Consider the following 19,732-nt stretch of genomic DNA (forward strand, 5'->3'; position numbering starts at 1 on the left):
ATGGGGACTATAATGGCACCTACCTCTGAGGGCTGATGTGATGTGAGGATCAAATGAGATAATAATTGTAAAGAATGTAGCAGTGCTTGTCACATAGTAAGCATTGTATTTTAGTTATTATCATCACCATAAGCTTATATCCTTGAATTGTCTAATTTTCATATTAGTTATGACATGCAACAGTAAAAAATAATTGACCATTATATAGCATTGAATGGTCTGGAAAGTTCTTTACATACATTATTATCTACAGGAGTTCTATTTACCTACTCAACTTTATCTGACCAGAATTTATCATTCTGTCTCTCCCTGTGCCTCACCCTTTTAGACTTGACTTTACCCTCCCATTGTGACCTCCACTTCTTCTATTTCTTAGTCTTGCACTGACTTTTCTTTCTTTTCTCAGTCTTGACTCTGTAGTTAACCAATTCAGCTTCATGCTATTATCCACTCTCAATTCACTCTTGTTCTATTGCTCCTCATCTTAAAATTTCTTGGCAGGGTTACTTTTACCTCTTCTGAGCCTTCTTGAATGCTGCTAACAGAAACTGCACAAGCATTCTGACTGCATGCACTATAAATTTATGTTATCCAACTCCAACTGGTTCCTTCTGGTGATGAGGCAGACCGTTTAAAGCTCCATAATTGATTCCCTTTCTCACTTGCCACAAAATTTCTTTTCTCAGCTGAGAACCTGACCTCTTATTTTACTCAGATAATTGAGCCCATATCATCTGAGCCTCCCTCTTCTCTTCCCTTCATCTCAAGACCCCCTACTTTCTCCCTTCTCCCAGTGGCTTATAATGAGGTAGTCCTTCCTCTTGCCAGAGCCCACCCCTCTAGATTTGCCCTTAATAATCTTTCTCTCTAATCTTTAACTCTTCTATTGGTTTCTCTGCTTGCAAATAAATGAATCTCCCAAATTTAAAAAACCTTCACTAGATCCCTCAAACTAACATCCTGCTTTCTTTTCTCACATTTTTATTCATCCTTTTAGAATAAGTTGTCTCCATCCATTGCTTTTAGTTCTCTACTTCTCAATTCATAATCCTTTGCAGTCTGGTTTGTACCTTCCTCATCCAACTGAAACTATTCTTTCTAAAAGGTACCAGTGATTTCTGTAATTGCCATATCTGATGGGGTTTTTGTAGTCTTCATCCTTCCTGCCTTCTTTCCTCTTTTGATACACTCTTATATACTCTTTGCTCTCTGGGCTTTAGTGATATTTTCTTTCCTTTCCTTTCCTAGGCCCTTCCTGCCTGTATGCTAGCTCCTTCTCAGTCTCTTGTGCTGGATCATCATTCTTATCCTGCTTTATAATAGTGGGCATACTCCAAGTTTCTTTCTGGAATCCGTTTTGCTCTCCCCTCATACCTTCACCAGTTTAATTACCTCTTTGCAGATGACTTCCAGATCCATTTGCAGAATTCTCACCTAGTTTTTTTTTTTTAATATCAAAGATCCTATTGGATATTTATTTCTCTCCTTCCTTCTTTTTCTTCCTCTTTTTTTCCTCCTTACTGAGTGAATCCGAGTCACTCATGGCCACATCCCAGACCTGAGCAATATGAAAATCTTAACCTGCTCTGTTCTTCTGATTTGGGTTGGTTCACCCTGTCTCAGGGAGCCTAGTGGGTTCTGTTCTTAGTGCTGGAATTAGTAGAGATTTTTGATCATCTTTTGTTCTGCTGCATCTCAGAATCCCCAAACTCAAACATTTACTTACCTTGCGCAGCCTCTTGAACATTTCAGACTGAGTGTTGCTTTGTTGTTCAGTTGTGACTAACTCTTGGTAACTCCATTTGGGGATTTCTTGGCAAAAATATTGGAATGGTTTTCCATTTCCTTCTCCAGTTCATTTAACATAGGAGGAAACTGAGGCAAAGAGGGTTGTGACTTTCTTGAGTCATACAGCTAGCAATTTTGCAGAGGTGGAATGCTCGGTCTCTCTTGATTCCAAGTCTAGCACTATTTCTATTCATTAGGCTTCCTTCCTTTCTTGTAGTATAATTACAAGAACTAACACTATTCTTGTGATGTTTTAAGATTTTTTCAAATATTTCAGTTTAAAAATAATATTCATTGAATTTATGGTGTAATCTAGATAGCATCTGCTTACTATGAATAGTATAACATGATTCAGAATTGTTGATTTACATATATCCTAACATTTCATACTTATTTTTTATGGTTATAGAGTAAAGTATAATAAGTAGGCAACTATATGCTGGCTTGTACAGAACCATGGACACTGTGACCACTCAGATATTTAATTAATAAGTTAATCTTTTCCTGAGAGGCAACATGGTACAGATAAAGAGAATCTGGCTTAGAAGCCAATTCCTGGGTTTAGGTCCTGCTTCTGACACATATTGACTAGGCAAATCATTTGATGTCTCAGTGCTTTAAGAAACTCTTTAAGACTATAACTTGAAGAAAAAGTACTAGCTTTTATTGGAAGAGGGAATCTCCATACGTTAAAAGCTCCTTTTATGTCATCTATCGGACCACCTTAATTATTTAAGTAACTCAAGCAAAGGTGACTTCTTCAATGTTCTTCAGGTGACAGAGCTCCACCTGCAGTTTTATCTATTCTGCTGTGTAAAGTAAGCGAGTCTTTGTTTTTATCCTGTCAAGCTTCTACCATTATGTTTTAAATATTGATAACTTAAAGTTTTCAGCCCTGTTTTTTTTTTTAACCCTTACCTTCCATCTTAGAATCATTACTGTGTATTGGCAAGAGAGCAGTAAGGGCTAGGCAGTGGGGGTTAAGTGACTTGCCCAGAGTCATACAGCTAGGAAGTTCCACATTTGAACCCAGGACCTTCTGTCTCTAGGCCTTGCTCTCAGTCCACTGAGCCACCTAGCTCCCTCCTCCCCAACCTCCCCCATCTTAATATGATAAAACATTAGCTATTTGGACCTTAGAGTCTCAGAACATTGAAGTGTCTATTATAACTAATGATTCAAGATTAGTTAGGAAAAGAAAGCAGTTTTTTTGGGTGAGATCCCATTGTATAAGTACCCATTGAACACAAATTATGAGAAAAACTGTGGTTGGTTTACTTTTCAAAAGTGCAAGGAAAAGAACGCCCTGATTGGCTAGTGATATCTATAAGGGCCATGCTCTGTAAATGTAAATATCTACCAGAAGGTCATGAGAGAAAAAAAAGGAGGGAGAGTTGCAAAGATCAGTAGCAAAGATGACAGTGGTTAGAAATGGCAACTGAGGTGATAAACAGTAGTTGCTTTGAATCAGAAATAGAGTGAATATAGAACAGCATTGTATTCCACAGTGTCAAACAGATTCCATTACTAAGCCTTCATAGTCTTGGGAAAGCCTGAGAGATCTCTGTACTTGGATTGTATATTGATGTATTATATCAGCAACTAATAGTGGTGTGTTCAAGTGAATGGTTTAATTTCATCATGGAAGGAGATCTTCAGTGCAATACTAGGGGAGATAATCTTCACTTTTTTTGGTGTTTAACTTTGTTTTCTCTCAGTGATCTCAGTGATTTGAATGAAGGTTTAGTTTGTGTGTTTATAATATTTGCAGATGCCACAGAATTTGAAAGGGAGAGCTAATGCAGTAAATCATAGTCAGGATTCAGAAAGAACTTGACAACATTGTCCTGAAGGTAAAGTCTAATAAGGCTAATAACAGTCATAGGCTTGAGGTTTTAAAAAAACTTAACATCAAAAATCAGTAATAAGGGAATCATGGCCATCATTTTGGTTTGAAGAAGAGCTGGAATTTTTAGTGGAATGCCAGTTTAATATAAGCCAACAATTTGAAATGACAACCAAGAAACTTAATGTTACCTTACCTGTATTGAAAAGTATGTTATCCAAGACTGTGGAGCTGATATAATTGAGACAGGTACTAGATCTATGAATTCTTGGAGCTCCCTTTACCTTTTCAGATAGTCTTAAAGAGTCACTGAGACATTAAGTGATTTGCCCAGGGACACAGTCAGTAGGTGTTGAGAGATGGGGCTTGGACCCAAGTATTCTTGATTTTAAAGCCAGTGCCCAGTTCTATCCACTAGGATCTGCTATCTTGTTTATACTTTGATAATTTTGTTCTTTTTCTATCTGGTTATTCTACATTTGGACTAATGTGTTCAATTTTTAATTGTGTTCAAATGTGTTCAAAATTTAAGAATAAGCAGGTAGTGTTCAGGAGGGATTAAAGAGAGGGGACAGACCATATTGCTTGAAGGAGCTGGGAAAAAACTGTTTTTGAGTTTGAATTACTGTCATGTGGATGAGAATGACTTGTTCGTACTTAAGGGTACAGAAATGGGAGCAAGGAAGCAGAAGTTGCAAAGAGACAAATTGAGAACTTGATTTAAGGTAAAAACTTTCCAATAATTAGAGATATCCAGAAATAGAATGAGCTGCCCTAAGAAGTGGTACATCCTGATTGTGAGCACATTTTTGGAAACTTTAAACAAATCTGGGTGACTGTTTGTTACATACATTGAAGAGGGGATTTTTTTCCCCTTCACTATATATTGGAATAAATGGCCAATGTGTAGTACCTTCCAACTCTGAAATTCTGTGTTAGAATAAGGTTCTAGAAGGGATGAGATCATTGTTGAAAGTGGTACGATTAGAACTTCTGGCCAAGAAGACTTCCTGAATAGAGGTAGGCAGGAGGTTTCTGTAGACCTCCTGCAGCAAAAGCCAAGAAAATCACATGTAGTCAAATAAGTAATCAAGAAATCCACTACAGAACTACACAAGAATAGGGAAGGGAGTGTCCAGCAAAGACATTGCCAATGATTAGGTAAACAAGCTGTTAGCCCAGCATGAACAGAGACACATTTAAACTGTAAGGATTTGTGTCTGGAGGAAATAAGAGTGAAGAATTCTTGCGAGAAAGCCCTCGAGTGGTCAAAAATCCACATTTGAATACCTTGGAAGTCATCAGGAGTGGGATGCTGTTTTCCTAGCACTTTGTCCTGAGATGCCTTATAGGACCCTGAAGTTCCAGAACCCTGAACACAAAAGATTCAATGGGAGGATCTTACCTTGGCAGGTGGATGGAGGGCAGTGCAGGAACCCAGGTGAACCAGGTTGAATCTCAGAGGGGCTGACCACTCTTACCTAAAAGTATAGCAGGAGATAGAATTTAGCAGTGGCACAAAACCCCAATTCAGGAACTAAGGCTAGAGAGATGAGTATACAGAGGTCAGAGGTATATTAAACACTGTAAGGAATTGTTCTAACTCTAGAGATGCCCCAAAATTAAATATAGGAGAGAATAACCCTATAAAATCTGCAAACAAACTCAAAAGATGAGGGGAGGGATAAAGGATTTGTCATAAGGACTACATGAATACCTAGAAGAAATGAAATTAGAATAATTCTGAAGGAAAGAATTGGAAGGAGAATAAATTATTCTGAACAGGACAAATGCAAACCTTACCCAAGTAATAAGATTCTTAGAAAATTAAAATATACCAAACAGAAATTAATGATTACATGAGATAACAACAAATATTAGAATAACACCAAAAGATTCATTAAAAAGAAGAAAGCACACAATATCTGATACAAATAAAGATTAACCTTTACAACAGATCAGGGAGAGAAAATTTAAGAATCACTGTACTTCTTAAAAACCTAGACATTAAAAGGAAAAGGTTGGATTCTGTACTTCCAAGAAATCATAAATGAAAACTGCCCAGACTTATACCAGAGGAAAAAGTGAAGACAAAGATTTCACCAATCACCTTTTGAAAGAAACTCCAAAAGGAAAAGTGCCAGAAAATTCAGTTCCTACATTAAAGGAAAAATATTACAAGCATCCAGAAAGGAATTACTGTATCAAAGAGCTACAGCCAGTATCACAAGACCTAGTACATTCTAATATAAATGATAGATCTTGGGATGTAGTATTCCAGTTATGGCAAATGATATGGGGCTTAAAATCAAGAATAAATTATCTCAAAAGGCTGAGTATAATCTATGGGGGCAAAATATATCTTTAAAAGAATAGAGGACTTCCAAGCATTACTGATGAAAAGACCTGAGCTGAACAGCAATTTAAGTACAAACAACAATCAAGAAAGACCTAGAAAGGTAAATTTATTTGAACAATCAAAAGAAATTATATGATGATGTAGTGGGGTTGAAGAAAAGAAAGTGTCTCTTTAAAATCTTAGGGTCTCCAAAGGGTATTAATGTAGTTAAATAAGACAATTCCCTGGCGGTCCCTAGGTTTTTGGGCTACTACTCTCTCCTGGTTTTTCTCCTATCTGACTGCTCCTTTTCTGTCTCCTTTGTTGGATCCTCCTCCAGATCACACTCTCAGTAGGTGGTCCTTTGGGTTCTATCCTGGGCCCTCTTCTATCCTACTTCATTTGGTGATATCGTTAGTTCTCATGGTTTTTTTTTGTTGTTTGTTTGTTTTTAAATTACCATCTCTGTGCTGATGATTCTCAAACCTACCTTTCCTGCCCCTGCCTTTCTGCTGACTTCCAATATACCATCTCCAAGTGCCTTTCAGACATCTCAAACTGGATGTCTAGTAGACATCTTAAAATCAATATATCCCACACAGAATTCATTATCTTTCCCCCTAAATCTTTCTCCTTGTCTGTTTCTACTCTCCCTCTCCCCTTCTTTATTATTGTAGAGGGCAACAGTGTCATCCTAGGCCATCAGACTCCTTCAACACAGGAGTCATCATCTCAGATTTCCTCACTATTCCTTGTTCCCCATATCCAAGCTTTTGCCAAGGCCTGCCAGCTTCACTTGTGCACCATTTCTTGAAAATATTCTCTTAATTAATTAAATAAGAATTAAAAAAAAAAGAAAACAACAATAACAATAAAAAAAAGAAAATGTTCTCTGTTCTTCTTTGATACTGTCACCTCTGTAGTGCAGGACCTCATCACCTTAACCTTTGATGACTTAGAATCTGCTGGTAGGTCTACCTGCCTCAAGTTTCTCCCCATTCCAGTCTTCTTTCAGCCATAAGAGTGATTTCCCTACAATGCATATCTGATCATGCCAATCTCCAGTCCTTCTCTTCCCCTTAATAGATTCTAGTGGCTTCTTTTTGCCTCCTGGAGTAAATATGAAATGCTCTGTTTGGCATTCAAAGCCCTTTATACCTCCCTTTCCCAGCATTTTAGTTTTCTTGCACCTCACTTCCTAATGTGTTTTTTTTTGATCCAGTGACACTGGCTTCTTAGTTATTCCACAAACAATATACTCCCATCTCTCTTGGCTCTTAGCTCCCCCCTCTTCACCCCCACCCCCACCCCCCCAACTTTGGTCCTGGAATACTCTCCAAATACTGAACTAATTCTCCTTGGCTTTCTTTAAGTCCTTGCTAAACTCCCACCTTCTATAGGAAACCTCTTCTTAACCCTCTTAATTCCAGTGCTTTTCCTCTTTTAATTATTTCCTATTTATTCTATATATAGCCTGCTTTATCTATATTTGTTTGCATGTGTGCAAACACATAGCATATTGCCTGACATATAGTAAATACTTAATAAATGTTGATTGACTGGCTCTATGCTGATGGTTTTTTATAAAGAAAAAGAAGGAAGGACTATACTAGTAGTGAATGGTTAAAAGGAAGAGGTAGAATTTGCTATTTCTCATAATTGGACTATATGAGAAGAGTACAAACATAGATGAAGACTTGATTATCTATTTAACTTTACTTTGAAATGTACATAGAATGGCTTTGAACCCACACAAGCAAATTGATGTACCCAGACATTAAATTCAACAGGAAATGGAAAAGAGATTAAATGGATGTGTAATATGGGGAGAGGGGTAGTAGCGTTATAAGCAGTGATGGAGCCATTAAAAAGGGGGGAAGGAAAGAACTTGGAATTTAAGGGAATGCTCATCAATTGGGGATTTGCTGAGTAAATTGTGATGTATGAATATAATGGAATCTTATTGTGCCATGATAAATGATTAAAGGGATGATTCAGAGAATCCTGGGAAGTATGAATAGATATAGAGAGAAGTAAACAGAATCAGGAAGTCATTTTATATTGTGAAAGCAAAATCGAAAAGAAAAAAAATGTCGTAAAGAAAAATAACCTTGAAATACTTTAGAACCCTGATCAAATCAATGCTCAACCAAGTTTGCAGTGGACCTCTGATGAAGCACGTTATCCACCTGCTGACAGTGTGAAAGACTTGAGGTGAAGGAAGAGACATTCAGTTTTGGATGACTGTGCTTGTTTATTGCAGTCAATAATCAGTAAACATTAAGTGCCTGTTATGTGGCAGACACTTAGTAAAGTGCTGTGGATACAAAGAAGGCAAAGGAGCTTACAATTTAATGAGGGAAGGCAGTGCATAGAAAGAAGCTGAAAAGGGTGGGGATACCTGGCTTGGGACATGAAGTCCTCAGGAATGCAGGCTGGTGGAATAAAAAGATGGCTGACCTGTGTGCCCTTTCCTCTTGGTGAATGATAATCTAATATGGGTATACCTTATATGGCAACATTTTTTTTTATTTTAACATTAAAAAGAATCCAAGGAATAAACTAAATCTACATTACCTGAGACTTCTGATCTAATGTAATTTTTGAATCATTTATACAGCTCATTATGTGGATCAGCTGATTTACTGATTAATCAGTTAGTAGTAGTGAGATTCCACAATATTTTTAATGGCTGATTTTTTTCCATGCCACTGATTTAATAAGAATTTGCTAAATGGTAATATTCTTCAGATTGTTTGGGTAATTAAACTCATAGAAATTCATAAAGGTATCACATGAAGCCTTTCCTTTCTCTCAGCTGCTAATGCTCTCCCCTCTAAAGTGATTGTATATTTAATTACTTTGTATATATTTGAATTTGTTCACTTTATGATATATCTGTCATTTATCTTTTATCTACTCTATTAGAATGTAAGCTCTCTCTGCTTCATTTTTTTTATTCTTGAGTAGCACAGGGCCTGACTCATAGTAGGTATTTAATAAATGCTTGTTGGTTGAATGATTGTGATTTCTGTTGAATAGAACTAATGAGGTTTTAACATGATCTATTAAATGGTTACTGAGCTCTTGTTGGATTGGTCTTCAGAAAGGGTATTTCCTCAAAAGCAACTCTCATACTCAGCTTAGGATCTTCCCTTTCCAGACCCTAAAAAAGCAGCTTTTAAGACTCCATTACTATATCCAAAATGCTTATTTAGGTCTTAACTTGGAAACAGAAATATTAGTGTTTTCTTCATGAACAAAATCAACTCAAAATTTGTTAAACAAATGATGACATGTAGCAGACTATTTCTTAGTGTTCTCACTATTACCTGATGAAATCTAAAGCAGTGGGGCATCAACTAAATTTCTTAACTGGGCAATTGAAGTAACTTATTTTTTTAAGATTTTGAAGTTTTAGTTTAGTGGAATTTCATAAAAGAATAATTATGTGTTTGAAACTAACTGAATGTCAGGCATGTGCTAAATTGGCATTTTATAAGCTTTAATAGATAAGAATGAGATGGGTAACTTAAAATACTTAGAAAATCTGATTTTTGGCTAATGTAATTTAACTTAGCTTCTATCACTCTTTTGTTAAATACAGAAACTGAATTATTTCTGCTAATTCTTAGTGTTTCTACAAAAGAGTCTCCTGGGCCAAAATTTTCCTGGGGCATATATCTACATAACAACAAATAATTTCACAAGGACCAGAAAACTTGTGTATCAGAATGATTTAAAACAAAAAATAAGATAATAATTCTAATAATTATCTTATAATCATTGGTCTAACCTGTTTGCTATCTTAAATAACTCTATAGTATTTAAAGTTAATAACTAAATATCTAGGGATCTTTTAGATTTAGGTTTTAGATTAGTTTCAGTTTTGTAGTTATATATCTATCATTAATTGCATAACTCTTTAAAAAGGTTCTACAGTGAGAGCTGTTGGCTAGTCAGTTAAGTTTAGATTTGGGTAGTTACATAGTTTTTGTTTTCACAATGAAGAGGATATTTTATAAAAGAAGTAAAAATAATTGAATTTTAGAGTAGAAATCATCTCATCTTACTCTTATTTTATAAATAAGGGAACAGATTCAGAAGTGGCAACACTGCAGGTAGAATCCAGGTTCTTAATATTCTTTAATTCAATATAAAAAACATAATTTATTTATTATTTATTTTGTGCAAGATATTTATTATGTTGGGTAAAAAATTTTTAAATCATGATTGCTTGATTTGGCAAGTCAGATGTACTAATGTTAATGTGAAGTTTATATCTCATCAATGTGAAGTTTATATCTCATCATACTCCCTTCTTCCCTCTTATGACATAAACATACACTTTGATGGAGTCTGGGTTGGGAAACAGCCAGCAATAGAGTTTGCTTGGAATATAGATTGTATAAAAAGAGAATAATGTGAAATAATAATAGAGAGGAGCTTGATTCTGGAAGGCCTCATGTCATGCTAAAGAGTTTTTATTTAACTCTGGAGGCAATAGGGATCCATTAAATTTTTTTGAGTAGCAGAATAACATGGTGAAACTTACTTTAAGAAGATTTTTTTTAGATGCTGGAGTATAGATTTGAAAAGGGATGAATGTGGGGAGACCAACTAGAATGCTATTATCCTAGTTGCAGCAAGAAGTGATTAGAAATGGAATTGGTGGTAGTCTTGTGAATGGAAAACAGGGAAAAGGTGCAAGATAAGCTTTGGAGTCAAATTTCAGAGGACTTGGCAACTGATTAGAAACAGTGCTTTGGAAAAGGCAGGGGTGATTATGAGCTTATTAACTTGGGGGACTTGCTAGGACAGTGATTTCTGCACCAGAAACATGGTAACAAAGAGTTGGAACAGGAAGAGTTGTAATGACAAACCAGGACCATCTCAAACGCCCATTTTCCTATCCCCTTCAGGCAGTGCCTACTTTCAGCTGGCTGCTGTCCCCATCATCTTCACTTCTGCCTGAAGTTAACTAGAATCCTACTTACCTTCTGAATAGTCATCAATTAGTACCATCTACCCTGCCTTTGTTCTCCGGAGGTTTACTGGACCTCTAGATGCTAAGGGTCACACACCTCAGGTACCCTGAAGCCAGATCTCTTCTTTATGTACTATCTCCCCTAAATAGAATGTGAGCTCCTTGGTGTTGGGACTGTTTCCCTTTTATCTTTGTATTCTCAGTGCTTAGTATTTTGCTTGGTAGTACTTTATGTTGGATAAATGCTTTTCTACTTAATTTCAAATAGGAAAGTTAAAAATATTGGCAGGTTTTGAGAGAAGACTTGGACACGTTGAGTTTCTGATGTAGATTGGAAATCAAGTAAACATGTCTGGTAGGAAATTAAAAATTTTGGACTAGAATTCAATAGATTGACACTAAATATAATGATTTTGGAACCATTTGCATAGTAATTGAAACTAGAGAAACAAAAGATATTTTCAAAGATGAGTGTAGAGAAGGAAGAGGTACTTTCAGAAAGTAGCCATCAGATTGAACAATTAATAGATCTTTGGTACCTTTAGTAGAGTGGCTGAGTAGTGAAATCAGTCCCTAAGGTTGAGATTTAAATTGTTAGTGAAAAGAACAGAAAATGCGTGTGTACATAAATATTTATATCTTTATACACATGTTGATATGTGGATATTCAGCTGTATATATGTGTATATACAGTAGAGTAGGTATGTGTAGATACAACTATATAGATAGATTTTTGATGGCAAGATCAAAGTTAAGATTTTTAAATAATAGTACTGGAGATATTTTTTGGCAATTGGAGAGGAGCTAGTTGTTAAGGACAGATTGAAGATGAGAAACAGATGGAATGATCAAAGAGGGACAGGCTTCCTTCCAAAAGATAAAGGAAGAACCAGATTGCCTAAGATGACCAGAAAGAAAAATGAAAAATTTTGGAGGGTATGGGGATAAATTGGGATACTAATGCACTTTTGGTGGAATTGTGAACTAATCCAACCATTCTGGAGAGCAATTTCAATCTGTGGACAAAGGGCTATAAAACTCTGCATACCCTTTGATGAACAGTACCACTACTAGGTCTGTATCTGAAAAAGATTTTTTAAAGAAGGGTAAAGGACCTATTTGTGCAAAACATATAGTAGTTCTTTGTGAGGGGGCAAAGAATTGTAAAGTGAGGGATGTCCATCATTTGGGGAATGGCCAAACAAGTTGTGGTATATGATTGTATTGGAATACTGTTGTTCTCTAAGAAATGATTAGCAGGATGATTTTGGAAAAACCTGTAAAGACACAAACTGATACAAAATTAAGTGAGGAAAACTAGGAGAACACTGTGCACAGTAACAATATTGTACAATGACCAACTATGAATTCTTCTCAGCAATACAGTGATCCAGGACAATCCCAAAGGGTTTATGATGAAAAAATGTTTTTTCCCTTCAGAGAAAGAACTGATGGAATCTGAATGCAAATTGAAGCCTATGATTTTTCACTTAATTTTTTATTTGGATTTATTTTTGGATATGTGTGGCCATTGACCATTATGGGAATATGTTTTGCACGATCTCATCTTTATAACCTATATCATATTTGTTTACTGAATCAGAGAGGAGTTGGGGGATGGAGAGAACAAGAAAAAGAATGTAGAACTCAGAATTTTAGAAAACAAATGTTAAAAATTGTTTTTATATGTAATTGGGAATAGCAGTTGGAAGGAATCAGGGAAGTCTTCATGTAGAAAGTTCACACTCCACATTGACACCGTACATTGTAACCACACACAGCACCTGGCCTGGCACATTGTAGATACTTTATGAATGTTTATTAATTGGTTGATATAAACACATTGACATTGGAAAGATAGTTTGGGGATAAGAAAGACTTTTAAAAAGAAGGCAACTTCTTGTAGTGTGTGGAGTCAAAGGCCTGAGTCTAGATCCTGCTTCTGTTCACCTTTGTGACCTTAGGCAAATAACTTAACCTTTGGCCTGTAACTTGTTGATCTGTAAGATGATGGAGATAGATAAGAAGACCTGAGAAATTCCTTCCAGCTCTAAGTGTCTGAATCTGAGAATCAGATCTGTGCTTCTGTTTTTGACTTCTTTGTGGTATAAGATCAGTAGAGAAATCCATGGTTCAGAGGTTCTATAGGAACCATTTTCTTGTGGGAGGGAGGATACTTATATCATCCCAAACTGTGAACCAATTCACAGATCCCCTAACAATGATCATGGGGCAACACAGTCCCTCTAATGTTGTTTGTGTATGTGGGTGTTCTTTTTGCCATTTTGCACATATATCTCAAAATGGTCTTTGCATTTCTCTTGTTAGTATTTTAAAGCATGTATTCATATAATACTTTTCTTGTTTTGATAACTGTTCACATATCTTTTGACCAGTGTAAAGATAATTTTAGGGTTGTGACTTAAAATCTAAATTAATTGGTTGCCAAGGCAAAAAATCCCAAATAAAATACCCAAGTCAGTCTGGAAATTTATGGTAATTTTAATTAATATAGAGGGAATGATTTAAGGAGAAAGAGGGAAGAGGGGTATGGGTTTTCTCCTGCCTGGCCTGTGCCAGGGGGCGTTCAAGATTTCCACCCCTACCTCTCTGAAGGAGATTAGAGGCTTTTAAGAGGATAAGTTTGGAAAGTAAAAGAGAAAAAACTCAGCCAGAACCTCACCACTGAACCAGACAACAGCTTGTAGCCATGTCAAGATGCTGAAAGGCCCAACACGCTGCCACCAGCGAAATCTCCGCTGCCAAAAGATCCCGGAGAGAGGAAGTGAGCAAAATATATATACCCTTTACCCTTGTGTCTCCTCCTCTAAATGCCCATTCTTTAGTTCTCATCTTCTTTGATTAGATTATATTTTTAAAGTTATTTAACACTTCTTTGTCAAATTCACCTTTTGTGAGTTACTTAACCTTTTTGTGATTAATTTAATCTTTATAGTTACGTAACATCTTTTTGTATTAAGATCTAAAAATAGACTTAAAGTTCTAGCTTCAATGTAAAGTAAGAACTAAGTACACCTTCATTGTTCTGTCAGGAGATCGCAATTTCATCTTCATAAAGTAATATCTAATCAGGGTGGAGTAATTTAAAGTTCAGAAGACATTCCTGATTTTGTTAGACCTAAGGAGGGTAGAGAATTCTAAAATTCACACCAGTTGTCAAAGAATGGTACTTGTTCTTATTTATGTCAGTTCCTTTATATACCTTGAATATTAGAGTTTTATAAATGATATTTGATGCATGTTTTCTCAATGCTACCATTTCTTTCCTTAGTCTTTCATTAAAGTTCTTTCTAGTGTTAGACAGTGAAGTGGAATAGTGGTTACTGTACTGGGCCTAGAAAAAAGATGACTGAGTATTGCCTCAGACACTTCCTAGCTGGGTGACCCTGTTAGTCTCTGTTTACTTCAGTTTCTTCAGCTGTAAAATGGGGATAGTAATTGCAACTACCTTTGAATGGTTCTTATGAGGTTAAAATAATATTTGTCAAGCACTTAGCACAGTGTCTGGCACATAATATGTAATATATACCTGTTTTCTCCTTCCTTTACTAATGTTTTTCATGTAATTTTTTTAATTTTATGAAACTTAAATTAAGAATTCCTCTCCAGTTATAGATGTGAAAGGACATACCTTTTCCTCTGTTTTTTTTTGATGTGATATTTATATTAGAAATGTATATCCACTTGGAACCTACTGTCATATATAGTGGAAAGCATTAGTTTAAACTTAATTTTAGCAGAAGTGCTTTCCATTTTTCTCAGCATTTCAAACTGGAATGCTCTGGCACATAGACACGCGCACACACATCCACATGTATCAAACACTGGGCCTCATTGACTGTTGCAACTCTTTATTTATCTAGTCTCTTGAACTAATTTATCTTTTTCTTTCTAAAGCAATATCAAATCATTTGTTACTGATTTATAACCTTGTTTAGTTTCTAATAATCTTGTAATCCTTTAAGTCCTAAATTTTGTTGCCAGTTTTTAAAAACTTGTTTTCATATGAAAAATAAAATTTGGCTTTTTGAAGTCTTCAAATTATAATTAAAAACACTAAACAGAATCAATTAAATATTTAGTTTTGGAAAAAAGTCAGAATGGTTTTCACTTCCTTGTATTTTGAGGATCCTATCTTTAAGTCATGTATTGAATGGCTTGGAATGACTAATTAATTACCTTCCTGCCACATCTGTTTCCACTCTAGACCATCCTGAACTCAGTTGTCAAAGAGAGAACACTCTTCCAAAGCACAAGTCTGATTATATTACAACCCCTACTTAAACTCCAGTAGCTCCCTATCTACCCATGCTTTGTGATCAACTGCCACTAGCTTTCTTGCTGTTCCTCAAACAAGAGTCTCCTTTTTCTGCACATTTTCTTTGGCCCCCTCCTATGCCTAGAATTCTCTCCCTCTTTATTTCCATCTTTTGACTTCCCTGCCTTCCTTCATGCTCCAGCTAAAGTCCTATCTTCTCCAGGAAACCTTTCTCCATCTCTTAATTCTAGTGTCTTCCCTCTTGATTATTTCCAACTTATCCTATATATTGCTTTTTAATACATAGTTTGCATTTTATCTCCTCCATTACACTGTTATTTCCTTGAGAGCTATGACTGTCCTTTTTCTTTGTATCTTTCCAATGTTTAAACGCTGCAGGTAATAGGCACTTAGTAAATGTTTGGTCTAACTATTGTTATTCTGAATTGATGGAACCCTTGGAAGCAATTTATTATCAAAAGATTTGATTTAGACACTTCTTAAGTTGCTACTTAGAAGTTAGTAGAATTTGATCCATTAGATGGTTGTCATTACTTCTTTGCTCAAGTGGCTTTAGAGGCTTCCCTATTTCTGTTAGGATAAAAGAGAAATCTCCTGGGTGACATTCAAAGCACTCCCCACATTCTGTACTCTAGCTTCCTTCTATCTCCAGCCTCTGTGCCTTTGAATAGGCTGTCCCCTTTCCCTGAAGTGACATATCTTCTTCCTCAGTCTCTTAGAATTCCCCATTACTGTTAAGACTGTTGGGGGCAGCTGAATAGCTCAATGGATTGAGAGCCAGGCCTAGAGATGGGAGGTCTTGGGTTCAAATGTGGCCTCAGACATTTCCCAGCTGTGTAACCCTAGACAAGTCACTTAACTTCCCTCCCCCTTACTGCTCTTCTGCCTTGGAACCAATACATAAATGATTCCAAGATGGAAGGTAAGGGTTAAAAAAAAAAAGACTGCTCAAGTGCTGTGACTTTAAGAAAGCCTTTCTTGAGTCTTCTCTGTCATTATAGAGTTCTCCTTTTTCTGCTTATCCATTTGTATTTATTTGTTATATGTCTTGTATTTGTTTTATTTGTATATGTATATTGTGTTACTTTTGGTATCCTTAGTACTAGCACATAGAAGTTGCTGAATGTTAAATGCCTTTTGAAAATGACATGTTAAAGTGGGAGGAAGAGGCTGTAGTGTAGGACATTGATTACCAATCTTTCTGATTATGGTGACTACTTTTGATTTTCAAGTTTGCAGATATGATGATAGTTATTTCATTGAGAAAAGGCAAAGTGGCAAAACTACTTTAAATTCAGTAATACTTTTAGATTAATTTTTATTTTTAATAATCACATCAGTATCTGTACACATTTGAAAAATAGCAAAATGTAAATAGGAGACATTATTTAATCTACCAGATAGCACATGTGCCTACTTATTATACTGTATCATTTAGGAAGAGGTTATATGATGGTTTATTATAATACAGATTTAGAGATTGAAAAGCTGCTTGGCTGAAGTTTTCATAGTTGCCCTAGATCTGGTTCCATGTGCAGCCACTTTTGGTATATAGGTTTCACAAAGCTGTAGTTGAAGAAAACCTTTTAAAGATGTGTGGCAGGAGCCATATTGTAGTTTTCTCAGACAATTCTGTGTGTACAGAAGAAAGAAATGTAGCCAGATACTTTTGTGTGAAGATGGCCTTTAAACTTTTTTCCACCCCTATTTTTCTATCAGATGAATCATTAGTTTAAAAAACAAAACACTGCAAAACTGTGAATACAAAATTTGGCATCTCTGGGGTTCAGTGCCCATAGTTTTGGAGCTGTTATTATATGAGAGTAAGGGCAAATTGAAATATAAAGTATATAGGGAAAGACTTGGGGATTTGCTCTTTTTTCTGGTTGGTGCAGAAGCTAAAGCTTTCAACTGAGATAATGAATTTTGAGTACAGGGGAGGGGAGTACTTGGACTGAGTATTTGCCATCCTTCTGCTTTTGTGCTTTTCTCATTCTCCCTTGTAGCAGAGGATTTTGTCCATCTGTCTCTCTTCTTTTAGCTTTTCCCCAAATGGTTTCAAAATTCCTAGACTTTTATAAGTTTTCAAGGAAAACTGTTTCCTGAAAAATAACGTGTATACGTTTTAGTCAAACAAGATTCTCTTTATTCTGTTTCTGAGTGCTTCCTTAGAGAGAATTTTGGTCAAGATTGAAGATTCATACATTGAGTTTTAAGTTTCATTTTAATTTTTGGCTTAACTGGTATTGCATTATTTACAACTAAAGCTACTCTTATAGCTTACACCATATAAAATGTGCCAACTGTATTAATTATAATCTTGTTGATATAGCCCTGTTTTATTCAAGGAATGTTTATTTAAACCAGATAGGTGCCATGCATGTGTTGTGCTAGATAGACAATGGGTATATAACTACGGAGTGCCCCTAATGAGCTTGGAGTCATTCAGCATTTATTGAATGCTCACCAGATATGTAGCTTTTTCTTACAGGATCATGGATATAGGATTGACTGACCTTCTTTTACAGCCCTTTCATTTTACATATAAGGAAGCAGAAGTTGAGGAAGATTAAAGTGATTTCCCCAGAGGCTTCAAGGATATTGTGTCAGGAACTCATGCTAGTAAATTTTCTCATCTTTTTTAACTTCTTTGCCACAGTTGACACTATGAACTACTCTGACAAGAGTTCTCTCTTAACCTGCCTGACTAATCATTATCCTTATTTTGACCACCAGTTGTGGATGTACTCGATCTAGGCTCTGTTCTGGGCTCTCATCTCAATCCTAAGAGATTTTAATCTCTCTCTTGCTCTCTCTGGTCCATGCTGAGTATAATGAAACCTATGGATCCCTTCTCACTATAATAGTCTTAAATATATTCAATAAAATATATAAGAAAGAAAGCAATCATATTGGAATATATCAAAATACTTTTTAAAAAGTTTATGAGGGGCAGCTAGGTGGCTCAGGGAATAGAAAGTGAGGCCTAGTGCTCAGAGGTCCTGGTTCAAATGTGGCCTCAGCCATTTCCAAGTTGTGTGATCCTGGGCAAGTCAACCCCAGTTGCCTAGCTCTTGCTGTTCCTCTATCTTGGGACTAATACTTAGTATCAATTCTAAGACAGAAGATTAGGGTTTAAAAAAAAGTTTACGGACCCTACTCTTTCTTGGTGATCTCATTAGATTGAATGGGTTCAGTCATCATCTCTATATATGTGACTACAAATTGGACATTTTGAACTGCATATTTCTTAGACATTTCAACATATTCAAAATAAGACATCCTTCTTCCCAAACCCCACCTACCCTTTTCCCTAATTTTACTGTTTCTATTGAGGTTCTATCTTGCCAGGCACACAGACATACCACATTGGAGTCACCTTTATTCTTCACTCTCCTCATCCCACATACCCAATCACTTGCTTAGTTTTAGTGATTCTCCAACTATAGTACCTCTCACATTCATCCCCTTCTCAGTACTTTTAAGGCCACTGTTCTTGCCCAGGCTCTTAATTACCTTTAATTTAGACTAGTGGTTCTCTAAAATATCTTGAAGGAGGTCTGTGAGTTTAAAACATTTCCTAATAATGACATATTAATTCTTAATACAACAGATATAACTACTTAGAACCTCTTGGGGATCGTTTCCACTAATTTTTATGACTGTAAAAAGATCCTTAGAGGAAAACAATTCAAAATAGTTGGCCTAGATTATTAAAGTGGCTTTCTGATTGTTAGTCTCTCTGCCCAAAGTGTCTCCCTTTTCCAGTCCATTTCCTGTCCAGTTGCCAAAGTGATATTTCTAGAGCACAAGGCTCTCCTTATTAATTTTAGTGGCTCCCTTTTAACTCTAGGATTAAATATTTATTTTATTGTTTGGCATTTAAGGTCCTTTAAAACTCCTGGCTCTAGCATTTTTATATATTACTTTCCTTTAGCCACTCTGTAGTCTTGGCTAATTGATTTTGTTACTTTTCCTAACACATGACATTCTATCTCCCATCTCTGTGTCTTTACTAGGGTTGTCTGGCATGCCTATGCTCCTTCACCTCTGTTTCGTAGAACTGTTTTCCTTTAAAGTTCAGCTTAAATTATTCTCCCCCTACTTCATAGGACCATTACTGATCCTTCCAGCTGCTACTTCCTCCTGCCCTATCTCATCTCGCATTACTATATATTTATATAGTGTATGTGTTGTGCATGTACACATGTATGTGTGCACATATACATATTGCCTCCTCCAAAGAACATAAGGTTTCTTTTTGAGGTCAAGGCCTGCTTTATTTTGGTCTGTATGCCCTACCCACTCCAAAGAAGGTGCTTAATAATGTTCCTGATTGATTAGCATTTATAAAAAAATTTTGAATTCCTTTGAAAGTAAAGAAATTCTTAAATAAAAAACATTGTAAGCCAAAAGAGTATTAATACTTGGTTCTTTGAAACCTATTGAAAAAATGGGTTCCTGCCAGTCCGA

General features: G+C 36.0%; 1 protein-coding gene across 14 annotated transcripts in view; it reads left to right on the forward strand.

The window, feature by feature from the left end:
• CNOT2 (CCR4-NOT transcription complex subunit 2) overlaps window positions 1-19,732 on the forward strand; it is a 207,503-nt gene that overhangs the window by 51,168 nt on the left and 136,603 nt on the right. Inside the window, exon 1 of one of the 14 annotated variants that reach the window (XM_056800721.1) lies at window positions 4,596-6,093. The exons of 12 other annotated variants lie outside the window; for them this stretch is intronic. The gene's annotated coding sequence lies outside the window, so the exon portion shown is untranslated. Of the gene's footprint in view, window positions 1-4,595; window positions 6,094-7,615; window positions 8,187-19,732 lie in introns of those variants that run through there. One more of the 14 variants, XM_007503039.3, reaches the window with a different exon arrangement.

This window comes from Monodelphis domestica, chromosome 5, assembly GCF_027887165.1.
Source record: "Monodelphis domestica isolate mMonDom1 chromosome 5, mMonDom1.pri, whole genome shotgun sequence".
Lineage (NCBI taxonomy): Eukaryota > Metazoa > Chordata > Mammalia > Didelphimorphia > Didelphidae > Monodelphis > Monodelphis domestica.